Source organism: Cheilinus undulatus, linkage group 12, assembly GCF_018320785.1.
Source record: "Cheilinus undulatus linkage group 12, ASM1832078v1, whole genome shotgun sequence".
Lineage (NCBI taxonomy): Eukaryota > Metazoa > Chordata > Actinopteri > Labriformes > Labridae > Cheilinus > Cheilinus undulatus.
Window position 1 is genome coordinate 45,123,695 of NC_054876.1, and position 16,736 is coordinate 45,140,430.

Here is a 16,736-nt window from a genome sequence, read left to right on the forward strand (position 1 = left end):
ATTATTCTGCAGCTGCATATTCCCTATTAAAGGACAAATAACATTCCAATCTGCTTTACTTCTTTGATTCTTGCCACTGAGTTAAACAGTTTTCCTTCCGTTGTTGAATCTTTTGCTTTCAGCAGGTTTGTTTTGTGTCTGAGAACTCTGCAGGTGAACACAGAACTTTTCTTTTCTCAGTTCTACAACTCACTTTTCTGTATCCATCTCCCTATTTCCTCTTTTTCTGAATCTCCTTCTTCTGTTTTCTTGCGTATCGCTCCTCTCTTTCTGCGCCTCTCTCTTCTCTCCCTGCATCTTCCTCCTCTCTCTTTCTCCTTCACCCTCCATCTCTTTATAAAATGTTTCAATACAAATAAAGATTGTATAATCATGCAAAAGTACTGACTCTTACAGAAGTGGTAGATCCCGAGATAAAACACATCCTGAGTTTACAATAAGAAATCAGAGATTGTGATCCATCAGCCAGACTTAACATTTGAGTCACTAACAGACTTCTGCCTCGTCATCTTCATCCAGCAGAAGTGATCTGGGCTGATTTCAGTGATGAGAATGGGAGGGAGAAGGGAGGGGAGTGACAGAAGAGGAGGAAGAGGAGGAGGGGTGACTGGAGTGTGTGTGAGGGAGAGAGAGAGCATCCAGCCCTCAGTCATTCATCTCTTGGTGAGAGGAGAGGGAAGTACACCAGGACGGGAAAAGACGATTCTGAGTGGAAAAGGAGGAAGATTTTGAAAAGTTTTGTCCTGACCTCAGAAGTCACTCTCTTTGAACTCCACTTGATATTTTCCTCTTCATCATCAATTCTTTTAACACCCAGAAATATTGCACTGCTGCAAGTATTTCACAACCAAACTTCAAGTCTCTGGGTGGGGATACTTCCACTTTTTTCTCCTGCAGTGAGGACACTTTTCATCTGACAGCAGCACATGCTCAAAAACAAGACCTGTGCATGTTTTTGACGGGATCCTTTCATCACGAGCGCCTCTTTACAACTTGGAAACACAAAGACAAAGAGGAGCCTCTCCATGCAGCGTGCATAAAAGGACTGCTTTGGTTTCCTTTGGGAGGGGACTTCAGGAGGACGCACGGGACCTGAGTGCTCCGGGAAGAGGAGGAGGAGGAGGAGGAGGGCGCACCACACTGACAGAGAGCATCCTTCCAACCTTTACACTCCCTTCCAATCACACACCCTTAAGACAATAGGAGAGTTTATCTTGTAAATTACTTTATTTAAACAAAGCAGCCTCTGCAGAATCATGAAGTAAACTTTAAACAATCACAAAAGTAGACAAGAGTGCAGTTAGAGCATCACTGGGTTCCAGAGAGGCACTACAGGTCATAACAGAGGTATTATAAGGATATTGTACATAATTAGAGGCATTCACGGACAACCAGGACGCCAGCACCAGCACACGGCTGCAGAATGGATCTCCCTCCAATCAGAGGTAAGCATAAATTCATCCTGTCGCCCTCCGATTTGCTGATGAACTATTGATGATTTGCGTGACCTTGGAATGGAAAAGTTCCACTGGGAATTTTTGATGAGATCAGGAATTATTTAAAGTCTTTTCCCTTCGGAAAAACAGTGTATATGTGTAAGTGCATCATCAAAGGACTTTGCAGACAGATGCATAAAGGTCTGCCCTGCAGGATTTGACTCATGTTTGCAGAAAGGCAACAGCCTTTTATATATTTGCAGCCAACAGGAACAAGGTGGATCATGGGAGAGACCAGCTCTTTTAAATCAGTGAGATAATTTGGAGTTGGATGCAGAAGGCTGAGGTGTTCTCATTTATCTTATTTGTAGAGATGCTGCAGATTCAAGTCAAACATTTTCAAGCTGTATGTTCAGTTAGACCCACCTCTCTTCTTCAGACATAACAGAATAAATTGGAGCCAGCTAGCATCCCACAAATCAGCGACATGCTTCGTATGACCATACCATGTCAGGCTAAGATAGATAAATATTTCCAGATATATTAATATGTTTATATTATTTATTTTTTCAAATGAGATAAGACAAAATGACCTATAACAGTGGTTCCCAAAGTGTGGGCTGTGGCCCCCTTGTGGGCACCAAAAACAATTAAATGATCAGAACATACATGAAGTGCTGTCAAATGATTAAAACATCTAAGCCTGATTATTCTCCTCTTTATATCACATTTGAAAATTCAACTTTTTTTGCATTCAGAACAGTCTTTGTTTCATTTTAGATTTTTGCACCATCCTAAACTAAAGGTAACTAACTTCCTGCTTTTATTTTAAAAATAAATAAGGAATTTTGGATAGATTGAAGGGAATTACATAAACCTTATCACAAAAAAAGAGACTTGTTATGGATTTAAAAGGACATTCAAAGGTAAATAACAGAAGGTGCTGATTGAGAGTTCCAGTTTAGACTTATTTAACATCCCTTTGGCTGCAGGGAGACGTTGATGTGACTTTACCAAAGGGTGCTGAAAGGAACCAAAAAGTAGGAGATTAATCTGGATTAAAAAAAAAAAAAGCACTTATTCTGGACATTATATTTCTAGGGTGAGGGTTGGTACTAGAACTAACAAAATGCAGGCAGAAGGTTTCACCTACAGGTCTACTTTTTATCATTCATTTTGTTGCATGTGCAGAACCGGTGTCACGGTTCAACTGGTGTTGAAATATCTGGTGACCAATTAAACCACTTGCTCAAATATATCAGGGTCTTTGGAAACGTTTGCATTTCTAGGAAATAGTTTGCAGAATCAAAACAGACAGGAAACAAACAAAAAAAAAAATCAAAGGTGACTGGCAGATAACTCAGAGCTACTTAACTGTGACGGAGAAATTATTGTGGGCTACTTCGACTAGACCAGTGTTACCCAACCCTGCTAAACTAAAGAGCCAAATTGTTGAAAAAGACATTTGCTGAAGCCACAATCTAAGAGGTGAAAATTGGAAATTCAAATAAGTAAAAGGTGGCAAAAGTGGTCAAAAGCAGCAAACACTGGGAGAAAAGTGGCGAAAAAGGGCAGAATATGGCAAAAATGGGTGGGAAGTGACCAGTAACAGAATCAAAGGTTGTCCAAGGCCCCGCCCACATGAAGACGAATTCAGGAATACATGCAATCGTATTGGTGTTTTATCCACATGGAAACAGCGTTTGCTGCAGAAGCTACTGAGCTTATTATGGCTTTTACAGCCAAATCTGATGCTCCTCTACCACCACTGAGAACAGCAGACACCAGACGTTCTTCGATCCACCACAGAGAACAACCAGGAGTACGTTTGTATCAGTTTTCTGTCATCTTCTTCTCTGTTTTGGTGCATTTCCGTGGCAGCATTACAGCGCCACTTACCGGCTTGGCATATATACTACAGTGTTTTCAGTGGTTCCGTTCTTACACAGACATTTCATTAAACGATCCTGTGTTTATGGAAAACCTCTTCAGAACGAAACGGAAATATACTGTTCGTTTCCGTGCAGAGATTGAGAAGGCCTAAATGTGCAGAAGTTTAGTCCCTCGTTGTTTCATTAGACAGTAGTTCTGCATGATTTGCTAATAATGTGTGACTGTGATTCTACTGGACAATATTTACCTCTGCCAAGGAGGTTATGTGATCGGGTGGGTTTGTTTGTTTGTTTGTTCGTTTGTTAGCAACATAACTCAAAAAGTCATGGACGGATTTTCAGGAAATTTTCAGGAATGTCAGAAATGTCATAAGGAAGAACTGTGAAAGACAGTGATTTGTAGTGAGAATACTCACAATGCTGGGAGGAATAGAGGAATATTTAACTTTCACACGTAGCAAAGCCAATGCTTTACCTCACCGTGTCTCCACCCCACCAGAGATGGAATAATCGGCGAATTAGATTTTGGGAAGTGATCCGCATCACCGTCTGGATCCAGGAAAGTTTTTGAAGGATTCTTCACTATTGGGAGATAGGGCTGATGGCGGAGGTCTGTGCTCTCTGAGTGCTTTTCTCGTTTTGATTGTGATTATGATATAAAATATAAATGGATTCATGAGTCTACTTGCTTGGTTATCAAGGAGAATGCAGTAAGTGATTTTATTTGCATAAAAATTCAAAACCTGAAGTTTTTACATTACTGCTTTCACAATAACTTAATGTTATCCAAACATTTTTTTTCTTTTTTGAAAATAAAGGTACTTTTGCAAAATTCAGTTTTGGCACAATTATAAACTTAAAGGCCTTTCTTTTTCTAAACTCTTCCATTACTACTGAATACAGAAATAATTACTGCACAGCTTGACATCATGGTTGCAAATATATTTACTGTAACAATTCTTTTATTCAGACAGGAGTGTTTGCAACTATATTGATTGTGCAGCACTTATGGCAGATTTTGATTTTTCCCATCAAATCTTGATAATTTATTCTCTTCATGGGCAACTTGTCTGTGCAGGTGGGTTTTAAAAGGGCTTATATTTCATGTTTTACACCATATATGTATACACCACCAATCTTCTCACTTTGCACTCAGCACTGTTCGGTAAAAGTGTGGATGGTTATCTGCAAGTGTTTTATAACCTTAGGAGTAAAAGTTTAAATAGCTGGATTGAGCAAAGCACAGTGTAATGCATTTATGTTTTATACTAGGGCTGGGCAACTAATCGCAAATTTAGATAGAATTGTAATATGACCTGCTGCAATTTTCAAATTACATAAGGTGCAATATTTCTGTAACCTGAAATTTATGTCAAAATACCAGTTTAAGACTTTTTTTTGCAGCAGAAACGTAATGCATTACATATTGTGCAAACATTCTAGTGGCATATTTTTAGAATATTGTACAAATAAATTCCTATTTTCTTCATTTTGTATGTTTTGCATTTCTAAGAAATAGTTTGCAGAGTCAAAACAGACAAGAAACAAAACAAAAAAAAAAATGAATAAAGGTGACCTGCAGATGACTCAGAGTTACTTAACTATGATGGAGAAATGATTGTGGGCTACTTAGACTAGAACGGTGTTACTCAACCCTGCTCAACTAAAGAGCTAAACTGTTGAAAAATACATTTGCAAAAGCTACAATCTAAGAGGTGAAAATTGGAAATTCAAATAAGTAAAAGGTGGCAAAAAGCAGCAAACACTAGGAGAAAAGGGCAGAATATGGCAAAAATGGGTGGGAAACGAGCAAAAAATGAGTTAAAATAAATAAATGGCAATAAATTGTTAAAAAGTGGTTAAAATCTGAAATAAGGTGAAAAATGGGAATTAAGTGGAATTTAACAGCAAAAGGCAGCTTAAATGGGTGAGAAGTGTCAAAAAATTGCAAAAAGCAGGAAAATAGTGTCAATAAATGGTGAAAATCAGGGCGCGCAGATGGTTGAGGGAAGTCAAATCCGGCCCGTGGCCCATCCCTGTTTCCGAGTCTATCCATTGTCCTCCTCCATCGTATAAAGGCATGAAAAAAAAAAGAGTGGGTGAAAAATGACGTAAATAAGTGACAAAAATGGGGAGAAAAAAGTGGCACGAAAGAGCAGAGAGTGGCAAAAATGGGTGAGATGTGGTAAAACAAAGAGTTAAAGGTGGCAAAAATGTGCTTAAAGTGGTAAAAAAATGAGTGAAATGAGTAATTTTGCTGATTGCATTTATTCAAAGACACTTAAGGCTGTATAAAGTTGACTAAAACTGGACCAGAATCTTTTTGAGATTTGTCGTAATGCAGAAATGTAATTCATAACATATTGTGCAAATATTCTAATGGCATATTTTCAGAATATTGCACAAAGAAATTCCTATTTTCTTCATTTTGTATGTTTTTCTTGTTAAATGTGAGAATTTTGTTAAAAAGAAAAAGAAAAAAAGATCCTTTAGTACAACAGCTTATATCCAATTTGCAAAATGAGCTGTAATCAACCCAATTAGATATTTTTTCAAAACTGTTCAGCCCTGGTTTAACCTAATATTGTGTTGCTTATAGTACAGAATGCATTATTGCTTGTTTTTGTAGGAAAACACATGAGATGAGGAAGTTAAGAAATAATTGCATATTAAATCGCAATACTGGGTTAAAAAAGAAACAAATTGCAATCAGATTATTTTCCCAAATGGTTCAGCCCTTCTTTATACCAACTTTTAAATACTTTTCAGCTGTTAACACTAGAATGCCCAGAATTCCAAACCTACTAGAAAGACCTGGAGAAGCCGGTCTGACTGCTGAGTTACAAACTCTGTTATGTCTGCTAATAAATACCCAGGACAAACAGAAATGCATGCATTATGTAAGAATATATTTTTAAGAAATTAAATTACAGATAAAGTACATTTTGACAAATTCATGTAGAAATTTTTAAATGGTATGTGTAATTACATAAAGCAGACTGTGATCATTCTATGTAAAATCACCTGCATTTGCAGAAGAAAGTTCATCTAAAACTTCTAGAAGAAGAAAATAACAACTGGTTGTATCTGATTTGATGGCAAAACATTCAAGTTTAATCCTTTTTCATGGTTGAATAATAATGTCTGTGTGTCATCAACACAGCTATCATTAGAAAATTTGTACTGGAGGAGGGAATTGCTGTCCTGATCAGCGGGAAGTTTTTGTGTGACTTTTCTGGTAAAGCTGCAGTTTCTGTTTCCACCTTCAGGATTTGCCCGTTTCTGTGTTTCTCACTGGTGAATCCATGTTACAAAGCTCCCGTCTGAACTGTTTGGGCCCGGTTAGAAAGTGACACAACCAATCAGCGACGAGGGGCAGTACTTTTAGGCGTGGCGGAGTCGAGACGTAAGCAAGCAGCAACAAGAGGCCGGTGCAAATATAGTGGAAGACATTAGTGTGGATGCTGCTAAAGCGGGGTACACACATAAAGATAATCAGGCTGTTTTTGTCCCGATTGTCCCCCTTCCCTACCAAGGATGGCAAATGCCCGATTATCTTATGTCTTATAAGATCATCCTATAAGATTATCCTGTGGTCTGAGGTGTGTTAAGAGTGAATTTGTCCCGATAATCGGCTCCGAAAATGGTCGGGGGCAACAATCGTAAATATTAAACTTGTTCAATATTTACAACCAAAAATCTTAGTGTGTGGGGAAAGCCGACGACCCCCGAGTCATGACTCCGTGAATTGTGACGTGGAACGGAATGTAGCCAATCAAGAAGCGAGCTGACTGAGAACAAGGAAGCAGGCGTAAATAAAAACAACATTTAGTTAAGTTACGTTTAGGCTTTAGTGTTACTAGGCTAATAACACCAGCCATTAGCTTCATTTGACAACAACTCACCTCTAGCTCACCCAGTAGACTATAAAGTCCATGTTCGCGCTGTCTCCAGGATTTTCTACACAGTCTTTTCTTACTTTTTAGTTCAGGATTTTTCTGTTAAAGATAGTCCCAAGAACACTGTCTTCTTGTATGTCCTCTTCCATGTTGCGTGCTGTGTGTTGCGGTTGTTGCCATGTTTCCTCTCCTTGTTTTTCTTAGATCACGTGTGATCATGTGAGATTCTAGATCGGTGGTGGGACAGAATCATGATGTGTGTGGTGCGCTGTGTTGAGATTATCAGAGCACACCACACACAGTACGATCAAAACTGTTCAATGCCTGATTTTTTTATCTTCATGTGCGGGGTCTCTAACAGATAAAAAATCTCTTAAGATTTAGAAAATCCTTATGTGTGTACCCCGCTTTAAGTGCCAGTTTTATCAGATCTTGTAGACATTTCTCCGTTAAAAGACGAACAAAGAACAGCAGTGAGTTGTTTTCTTTTCAAAAACGCACGGGGCACAGCTTAGTAGCAACTACATCCCGTGTTTTGTTGCCCTGATTGGCCCGTAAAGATGTGACAGATAGAACATTCATCCAATCACACTGCAAGTTTTTTTCAAAAGCTCTGCCCTTTACCAAACACTGGCGTGCCAGATTATCTGTCAGTTCACTGTTTTTTACTCTAACAGCTCAGAAACATTTGCTCTGGATTTCTGTGAAAAAGACGTTTTTATGCTATTCCAAAAAAATTAAGTTTCACTGATCAGAGCTTCAACCAGGAGAAATGTTGACACTAAGCTACAGCAACAGCAAAAGAGACTTGATTATTAAAGATTATTATTATTTTAAATCAAGATTTTAGGGCTTTTTGGTAGAGATGAACGGTGGACAGAATCAGAAATATGGATGAGAGAACAGGGGAGAGACATACAAGAAAGGAGCTTAAACCCAGGCTGCCTGTATACACGGGCGTGACCTAACCACTAACCCAGAGGTGTCAAACTCAATCACAGCATGGGGCTGGATTCTGGATTCAGGACTAACCTGAGGACCTAACAGGGTCACCTTTTTAACCTGAAACTTTCAACCTTGTTTCACCAGTAATAAGATACGGGGAAAAAACTTAGCACTGATGATCAACTGTTTTGACATTTAAAAAGTTAAAAAGAAAAGTTTAAAGGCTCACAATCTGAGAAAAGTAAATTTATTAGTTCAAAAAGGACAAAACATGAAATTGAAAAATATTGTTTTTTTAATGGCAAATATAATAGAAAGAAAGTCAAAATCGTGAGTTTAAAAGGTCAAAATATGAAATCAAATTTGTGATTTGTGACAAAGTAATTGGTTAAAAGAGTCAAAATGTCACTTAAAAGTTAGAATTATGAATCTTCAAGCTCAAAATATTATATGAGAAGTCAAAATTATGAGTTGAAGTGCTCAAAGTATGAAATTAAAAGTCAAAATCCTAAGTTTGAGTCCTAATTGTGAGATGCTAAATTGAAAATATGAAATCAAAACACAAATTAATTTCTTTTCCCACAATCCTGACTTATCTAAATATTTTTACTCTTTACTTTTTCAGATTTTACAACTTAACAAGGATATCTTAAAGGAGACATATATTACCCCTTTAAGACAAGTTCATATCGGTCTCAGAGGTCCCCAAAACATGCCTGTGAAGTTTATTGCTGAAAAAATACTCCAGCATTGGATTGTTGCATATCTAAAAACCCCTCTGTTTCAGCCCTGCTAAGAATGAGCTGTTTCTGTGGCTTTAAATGGTAATTAGCTGTCTGACCCTGCCCCTTAACCACACTCCTCTCAGGAAATGGATGCAACACTTCTGGTGTTACAGACACTTTTATCCAAAGTTTAGGACCTGAATGGGATTCAAACCAGCAGGGTAACACACTGAGCTATCCAGTATCTCAGCTGGCAGCTGAGAGGATCAGTAGAGGAGCGCAGAGCTTTCCTCTAAGTGGGGGAGGGCCAACCAAACCTGGGGGCGGGTGATGACACCCCATGTGGGGTCACTTGGTGTAAAATCTGAGAACGGCTTGTTTCAGCACACATTTTCTGAAAGGTGGAGAGTGGGAATGGATTTTTCTGGTACTAGAGGAAATTGTGGAGAGGTCAGGGGCACATATTAAACATATAAACATTTTAGTCTAGTTTTAGTTGACAAAAACTCAAAACATTTTAGTTTAGTTTTGGTCGACAAAAACTCAAAACATTTTAGTCTAGTTTTAGTCGACAAAAACTCAAAACATTTTAGCCTAGTTTTAGTCTAGTTTTAGTCGACAAAAACTCAAAACATTTTAGTCTAGTTTTAGTCGACAAAAACTCAAAACATTTTAGCCTAGTTTTAGTCGACAAAAACTCAAAACATTTTAGTCTAGTTTTAGTCGACAAAAACTCAAAACATTTTAGTCTAGTTTTAGTCGACAAAAACTCAAAACATTTTAGTCTAGTTTTAGTCGACAAAAACTCAAAACATTTTAGTCTAGTTTTAGTCGACAAAAACTCAAAACATTTTAGTCTAGTTTTAGTCGACAAAAACTCAAAACATTTTAGTCTAGTTTTAGTCGACAAAAACTCAAAACATTTTAGTCTAGTTTTAGCTGACAAAAACTCAAAACATTTTAGTCTAGTTTTAGTCGATCAAATCATGGTAGTGTGTTTCTGCTCTCTGCGAAACCTGGGGTCCCTGCTTTTGGCTCCAGAGCCACATGTTGAGTATCACTGTTCTAGAGTGTCAGTTTGTCTCACTCTGATTGGCCCACAATGGATGTGACAGACAGAACATTTGTCCAATCACCTGCTGAGAATTTTTTGAAAATGAATGTGAAATATATCCCATGCATTGGCTGTATGGTCCCTGTAGTGCCACATTATGTAATAATGTAATAAATTTTCAATTAATTATGTGATAACGCAACATTTGGTAAGCCACCAAGCTGTTAGGGTTAGGGCAAGGTAGAAGGGTATACCCTGGAGCCCACCTTAAGTCCTAGGGTTAAGGTTAGGTGTTTAGTCTAGAGCCCTGAAGGGGGGTTAGGTTTAGGCATAGGTCACTAAGCAGTTAGAGTTAGGGCAAGGTAGTTGGGTAGGGCATACCTTAGAGCCCACACTAAGTCCTATGGTTAAGGTTATTACATAATGCGGCGTTATTACATAATGTGGTGCTACAGTCCCCCTTAAACTGTCATTCAAGCCGACCCTTGATCAGCACCAGAGTGGCACATTTATCTTGACTAGTTATAGCCTCAAACCTCCACATTCTGGTCTACTTCAACTACTAAACATCTGAAATTGGTCCAATAGAGCGCTGACTCTGTGAGAAACAACGAGTGCTGCCTCTGCTGTCTTTTAGGTAGAACTTATCATAGTTTATCTGCCTTTTGTTTACTTTGTTGAAACCATGCTTTAAATGAAATGGCAGCCACTTTTAGGAGAATTCAGGATCCGGCAGTATTTTTTATTAAGCAGTTATTACAGATGTAATAATGACTGCCATGGTCTTTCTAATGTAAACTTCAAGTATGTAAACCAGTTTACATGAGAGGAAGGCGTGAGTGATCCTGAACGATCCTCTGAAATGGAACGGTCGTATTAACCGATTGTTGGGCTGCATGTTAATGTTGTGTGGTTGGGCAGATGGCGTTTGTGTCTACGTGTACGTGTGCCGGGGTGTAGAATGTTGATGGGGACATGTGGGGTTGGGATTGATTGTCCTCAAGGTCGGATGCAGAATGTCAATACCCATCTCCGCTGGGGTGGGACTGGAGGGGCGGGTAGATGAGCAAATGATGGGATGGACTGATGATGGGGGGGAGGGGAGGGGGAGAGAAAGAATGTGAATGGGACAAGAGGAGTGGTAGTGCTGGGCGTAGGATTGACTCAGGATGGATGGATGATGGGTTGAAGGGGGCTGTGCGTGTAGAGTGGGGGAATATGGAGGATAGATGAATGAATGATGAAATGGATGGATGGGGAGAGGGAGGGAGAGGGGTGGAGGGTTTCTGTGCCACAGTGGAGGAGCTAATGCACCGACTAATGCACTGTAGAACCACAAAGTTGTGGAAAAAGAGAGAAAAGATGGCAGTAAAAACACTTAGTAAAAAGAAAAAACTAACCCAGATTCTAGCTAAGGGTTAAGGTTAGGGTTAGGGGATGAAAATGGTTGGGGGCTGTAGCTTTACATAGTAAGGTCCCAGAGACTCCAAACCAAGCTGTGTCCCCCCATTTGTGAGCACAAGCTTTCCAACTGTACCACCCACGAGTCTCTACAACAGTGTTACTCAAACCTGCACAACCAAAGAGCCAAACTGTTGAAAAATACAAGAGCCACAATCTAAGAGGTGAAAAATGACAATTAAAATAAGTTAAAGGTGGCAAACGTGGTCAAAGAGCAGCAAACACTGGGAGATAAGTGGCAAAAAGGGCAGAAAGTGGCAAAAATGGGTGGGAAGTGACCAAAAAAAAGTGAAAAGTGAAAGTGACTCGAATGGGCAAAAAATGAGTGAAAAGGTGGAAAAATGGGAACTAAGTGGGATTTAACAGCAAAAGGGGGCTTACATGGATGAGAAGTGGCAAAAATAGGCAAAAAGGCAGAAAAATGCAAAAAGCAGGATTAAAGCGTCAAAAACTGGGGGAAAAGTGGCAAAACCATCACAACAAATGAGTGAAAATCAGCAAAAAGGTGGGAAAATAGGCAAAGTGCATCAAAGAGTTGCAAAATAGGTGGCATTTAATTGCAAAAGGCAGCTTAATGGGTGAGAAGTGGCAAAAATGGGCAAAAGGGGACGAACACTGAGGTAAAAATGGCAAAAATGGGGAGAAAAAGTGGAAGAAAGGGCTAAAAGTGGCAAAAATGGGTAAGAAGTGGCAACAAAATGAGTTACAGGTGGCAAAAATGGTCCAAAGGTGGCAAAAAAATGCAAAAAGCAGGTTGAAAAGTGTCAAAAAGAAGTGTCAAAAATGGGAATAATGTTTCAAATGTAGACATTAAAGAGCCACAAATAATCACAAAAGAGCCACATGTGGCTCCAGAGCCACACATTGAGTATTACCGATCTACAATGTCAGGAAGTGGTCAAATTGTGATTGGTTGAAGGTTTTCTCAGTTATAATTCAGGAACCATAGGTCTTAGAGGCAAGGGACCAAGACGGGGGACGAGGTTCCAAGTCTTAAGTCCCTTCAGTTCTTGAGATTTTAGGCAAAACATCCAACCACTCGAAATGAATTGGTGCAGGTGGGTATAAAAATCCAACAGGATACTTGAGCCATCATGCAACTAAATTTTAAATAACCAAGTCTGATTTAGTCTTCTGAGGATGTTTTGCCTTCAGTTCTGCCTCCTGCACGTCCTCAACAAGCTAGCCTTAAACGCCACTTGCTGACAGGAAGCAGAGATCCACTCTTCTCTCAGACATGTTTCAGACACCAGGGCGGGCCTTGCCTTATTTTGCAGACTTCCTCTTCATTTTTTAACCGTACACAACCGCTTTATGAGATCCTTTACAGCTAAAAAAGACCCAAAGAGAGGGAAAAGTTGCTGCTAGATGTCCTGTTTGACTCACTGGTTGAAGCCCAACACCTCTGGTAGAATTATAAATTCATAAATAAAGCTAAATGTTTCATAAAAACAGCTGCTCTCCTATCCGTCCTGCTATGATGCTGCTCATAACAAATGATCTTCCTTTGTAATGCAACTTCATCCTAACCTCTCATTCATCAAAATCAAAACTGCAGGAAATAAAAATAATGCACATTCATCACTATAACATCATACATCACATATCTAACCTCATTCAAATTATACAATGTATTAAAAAAAACGACAAAAGAATTAATGAACTACATTTCACATTAAAGGCCGCTATGTGAAGTATGAAGGGCTATAATGGAGCAGAAATAACGATTCAAGTCCACATGTTTGGAAACGTGTCTGTTAAAGGTGGCAAAAATGGTCAAAAACTGGGAGAGAAGTGGCAAAAAATGGGTAAAATATATGCATGAAATGGCAAAATCTGGGAGAAAGTGTCAAACATGGGTGAGAAGTGACAAAAAAGAGTAAAGGGTGGCAAAAATGGCCAAAAGGGGCAAAAATGTGGTAAGAAATGAGTGAAAAGTGGCTAAAATGGGGAAAAAGCAGCAAAAAGGAAGGAAACAGTTGGCAAAAAGTAACAAAGAGTGGCAAAAAAGAGGGAGAGGTGGCATTTAATGGCAAAAGGACTCTTAAATGGGCCACAAATGGCAAGAAAGGGGGAAATATAGCAATAAGCAGGATAAAAGAGGTGGAACCTGGTGTAAAAGGGCAAAAATGGGATAAAAGTTAAAAGAAGTGGCAAAAAGTGGGCTTATGAAGCAGAAAATTTAATTCAAAGGGGCAAAAAGTTGAAATAAAGGGCAAAAAATGGCAAATAAGGGCAATGGAAAATACACACAAAAAAATAAGGGTGACAATTAAAGCCTACTGTGTAAGTGTGGAAACAAACTGACTAATGTGACCTGCAATGGATAATTTCTGAGGTCAAAGTTTCCCTTTTGGTAAGATTTTCTGGATGAATAATGTTTCAAATGTAGACATAAAAGAGCCACAAATCATCACAAACGAGCCACAGGTTGAGGATCACTGCTTTAGAGTTATCAGAGTAAATGAAATAAAAATGTTTGGTTTATAAAATGTTTGCTGTTGTAAAATCTAAATCTTAATACGAATGTCCAAAGTGATGTTCCTGATTTTAAGGTCATCAGGGCCCTTAATTTTAAGTTATTAAAAACAACATTATAACATACACTAATAAAACATACAGCAGGTCTTTGCTGCATTTATTGAACAGACTGTTTTTATATACAGAAACTCTGCAGAAAGCAAAAAATGTTTTTTCTTTTCCTGTGTGAAATTTGTTCATAAAATCGTCTGATATCGGTCACTTGTATCAAATTAAATTAAATCAAGATCGTGTCATGCCAGAAAATATCATGATGAAACTGGTGATGTACACCCCTACTTTCTATGCCTCTGTGCCAGCGATAGCCAGGGAGACTTTATGTTTCTATGTTGAACATCTACTAATCCAGTGTTGCTCAACACTGCTCAACCAAACAGCCAAACTGTTGAAAAGTACATTTACAAGAACCACAATCTAAATGGTGAAAAGTGGCAATTCAAGTAAGTTAAAGGTGGCAAAAGTGGTCAAAAAGCAGCAAACACTGGGAGAAAAGTGGCATTTAATTGCAGAAGGCAGCTTAAATGGGTGAGAAGTGGCATAAAATGGGCAAAAAGGGGCAAACACTGAGGGAAAAGTGGAAAAAGGGCAGAAAGTGTCAAAAATGTGTAAGAAGTGGCAAAACTGTGGCAAAAAATGAGTGAAAATTAGCAAAAAAGTGGGAAAATTGGTAAAATGCATCAAAGAGTGGCAAAATGGGAAATAGTGGCATTTAATTGCAAAAGGCAGCTTGAATGGGTGAGAAGTGGCATAAAATGGGCAAAAAGGGGCAAACACTGAAGGAAAATTGGCAAAAATGGGCAGAAAGTGGCAAAAAAAGGTGAGAAATGGCAAAAATAAGTTACAGGTTGCAAAAATGGTCCAAAAGTGGCAAAAATGTGGCAAAAAATGAGTGAAAAGTGACTCAAATGGGCAAAAGTCAGAAAAAAATGTTGAAAATAGGAAGTGAAAATGGAATTTAACTGCAAAAGGAAACTTTCATGGATGAGAAGTGGCAAAAATTGGGAGAAAAAAGTGGCAAAAAATGAGTTACAGGTGGCAAAAAAGGGTATAAAGTGGCAAAACTGTGGCAAAAAATGAGTGAAAATCAGCAAAAAAGTGGGAAAATGGGAAAAGGCATAAAAGAGTGGCAAAATGGGAAATAGTGGCATTTAATTGCAAAAGGAAGCTTAAATGGGCAAAAAGTGGCAAAAATGGCCAAAAAGGGGCAAAAATAGCAAAAAGCAGGATAAAAGTGTCAAAAAGAAGTGGCAGAAATGGAAATAATGTTTCAAATGAAGACATAAAAGAGCCACAAATCATCACTAAAGAGCCACATTTGGCCCCAGAGCCACAGGTTGAGTCTCACTGCTATAGACGTGTATGGTCTTACAGTCCGGCGGGGTCGCCCAGTGTTTGCATTTAGAGGGTAATAAGGTGAAAAGTCCAGTTAAACTATCCTGATGTTGATGGTCTCCCACATTTCAGAGATTGTAAAATCATCTGGTGAGCAGGCAGCTGTAGGGAGGACAAACCCTGAGGAGAAGATTATAACTTTGAATTTTGACAAAAAAAAAACATTGACAGAAAGCACAAACTCTTTGGTTTTGGTGTAGCTTGATGGTTGTTCCTGTTTGTTGCATTATAATCACATTTTTATTTTCAGTTTTAATGTAATATCTAAAAACTTCCCTCTCTGTTTTGGCTTCTTCCACCTTCTGTTTCTCTTTGTTTCTGGCTCTACTACTTTCATTTTCTTCCCATCACTGTCTCTCTCTCTCTCATTCATTGCCTCTTGCCCTCCCTCCCCCATCGTTCTCTCCCCCTCTCTCCCCCCTCTCTTCCCCCTCTGCTTGGACTTGCTGGTCTGCAGTGTCTATTTCAGTCTTTCCGTTGGGGTCAGATTCGGCACATCCGGTATCTCATCCAGTTTATTGTCATTCAATCCTGCTGTGCTCCCGGAGGGCATCAGGAGGAAGGCCCCTGGGTCTTAGTGCCAGACTGACCTCACACAAACACGCTCCAACACCCAGAAACACTTTGAATCTTAAGGCTGCAAACTCGTAACTTTCTTCCCCTTTCAGACTGGATTGGACATCACTGATCTGATTTTTTATGTCTTTGCTTATTTATATTTTGGATGGCTTGGCATACAGCAACACAGACTTTGAAACTGTAGTGGTCACAGTGGCGACACAGTCTAAGAGCTTGGTCGGTCTTATGGGTTTAGTTTGGGTTGGCTCAATTTTTGGGCTCTTAGTTTCTCCAAAACTAAAGTTTCAATCTGATTTTGCAGCCTATCAGAAATGGCATTCTTACAAACTTCTGTCAAGGGCCTCTTAAAGAATAGTAGGCTTTCAAACATGGTTGTACACTTCATAGTACTTTGGTGACAATCTGGTGAGCCTTGCCCTTTTGGTGCCTTTGACCCTCCAATATGTGGGGTCATGACATCATGAGCCAACATATTAGCCTTGCCCACATTAAACCCAGCCAGGGAAGAGGTGAAAAATGTTCTTAATGTCCAAATCCACAATTCAGTCTTATGTAGATCTCAGTGTTTTCACATTTACAGCAACCATATTCCAACAGATCTACAATGTTAAGACAAAAACTTTGGATTTCATTTTACAGCAGTGTTACTCAACCCTGCTCAACCAAAGAGCCAAACTGTTGAAAAATACCTTTGCAAGAGCCACAATCTCAGTGGTGAAAAGTGGCAAAAATGGCTTGAAGTAGCAATAAAAATAAGTTAAAGGTGGCAAAATGGTCTAAAAGTGGCAAAAAGGGGGCAAGAAATGAGGAAA

The 16,736-nt window shown here is 39.0% G+C and overlaps 1 protein-coding gene across 1 annotated transcript in view; it reads left to right on the top strand.

The window, feature by feature from the left end:
* Positions 1-675: 675 nt before the first annotated feature.
* LOC121518405 (protein sprouty homolog 3) overlaps positions 676-16,736 on the top strand; it is a 41,660-nt gene continuing 25,599 nt past the window's right edge. The window contains exon 1 of the mRNA XM_041800693.1: positions 676-1,445. The gene's annotated coding sequence lies outside the window, so the exon portion shown is untranslated. The remainder of the gene's footprint in view (positions 1,446-16,736) is intronic.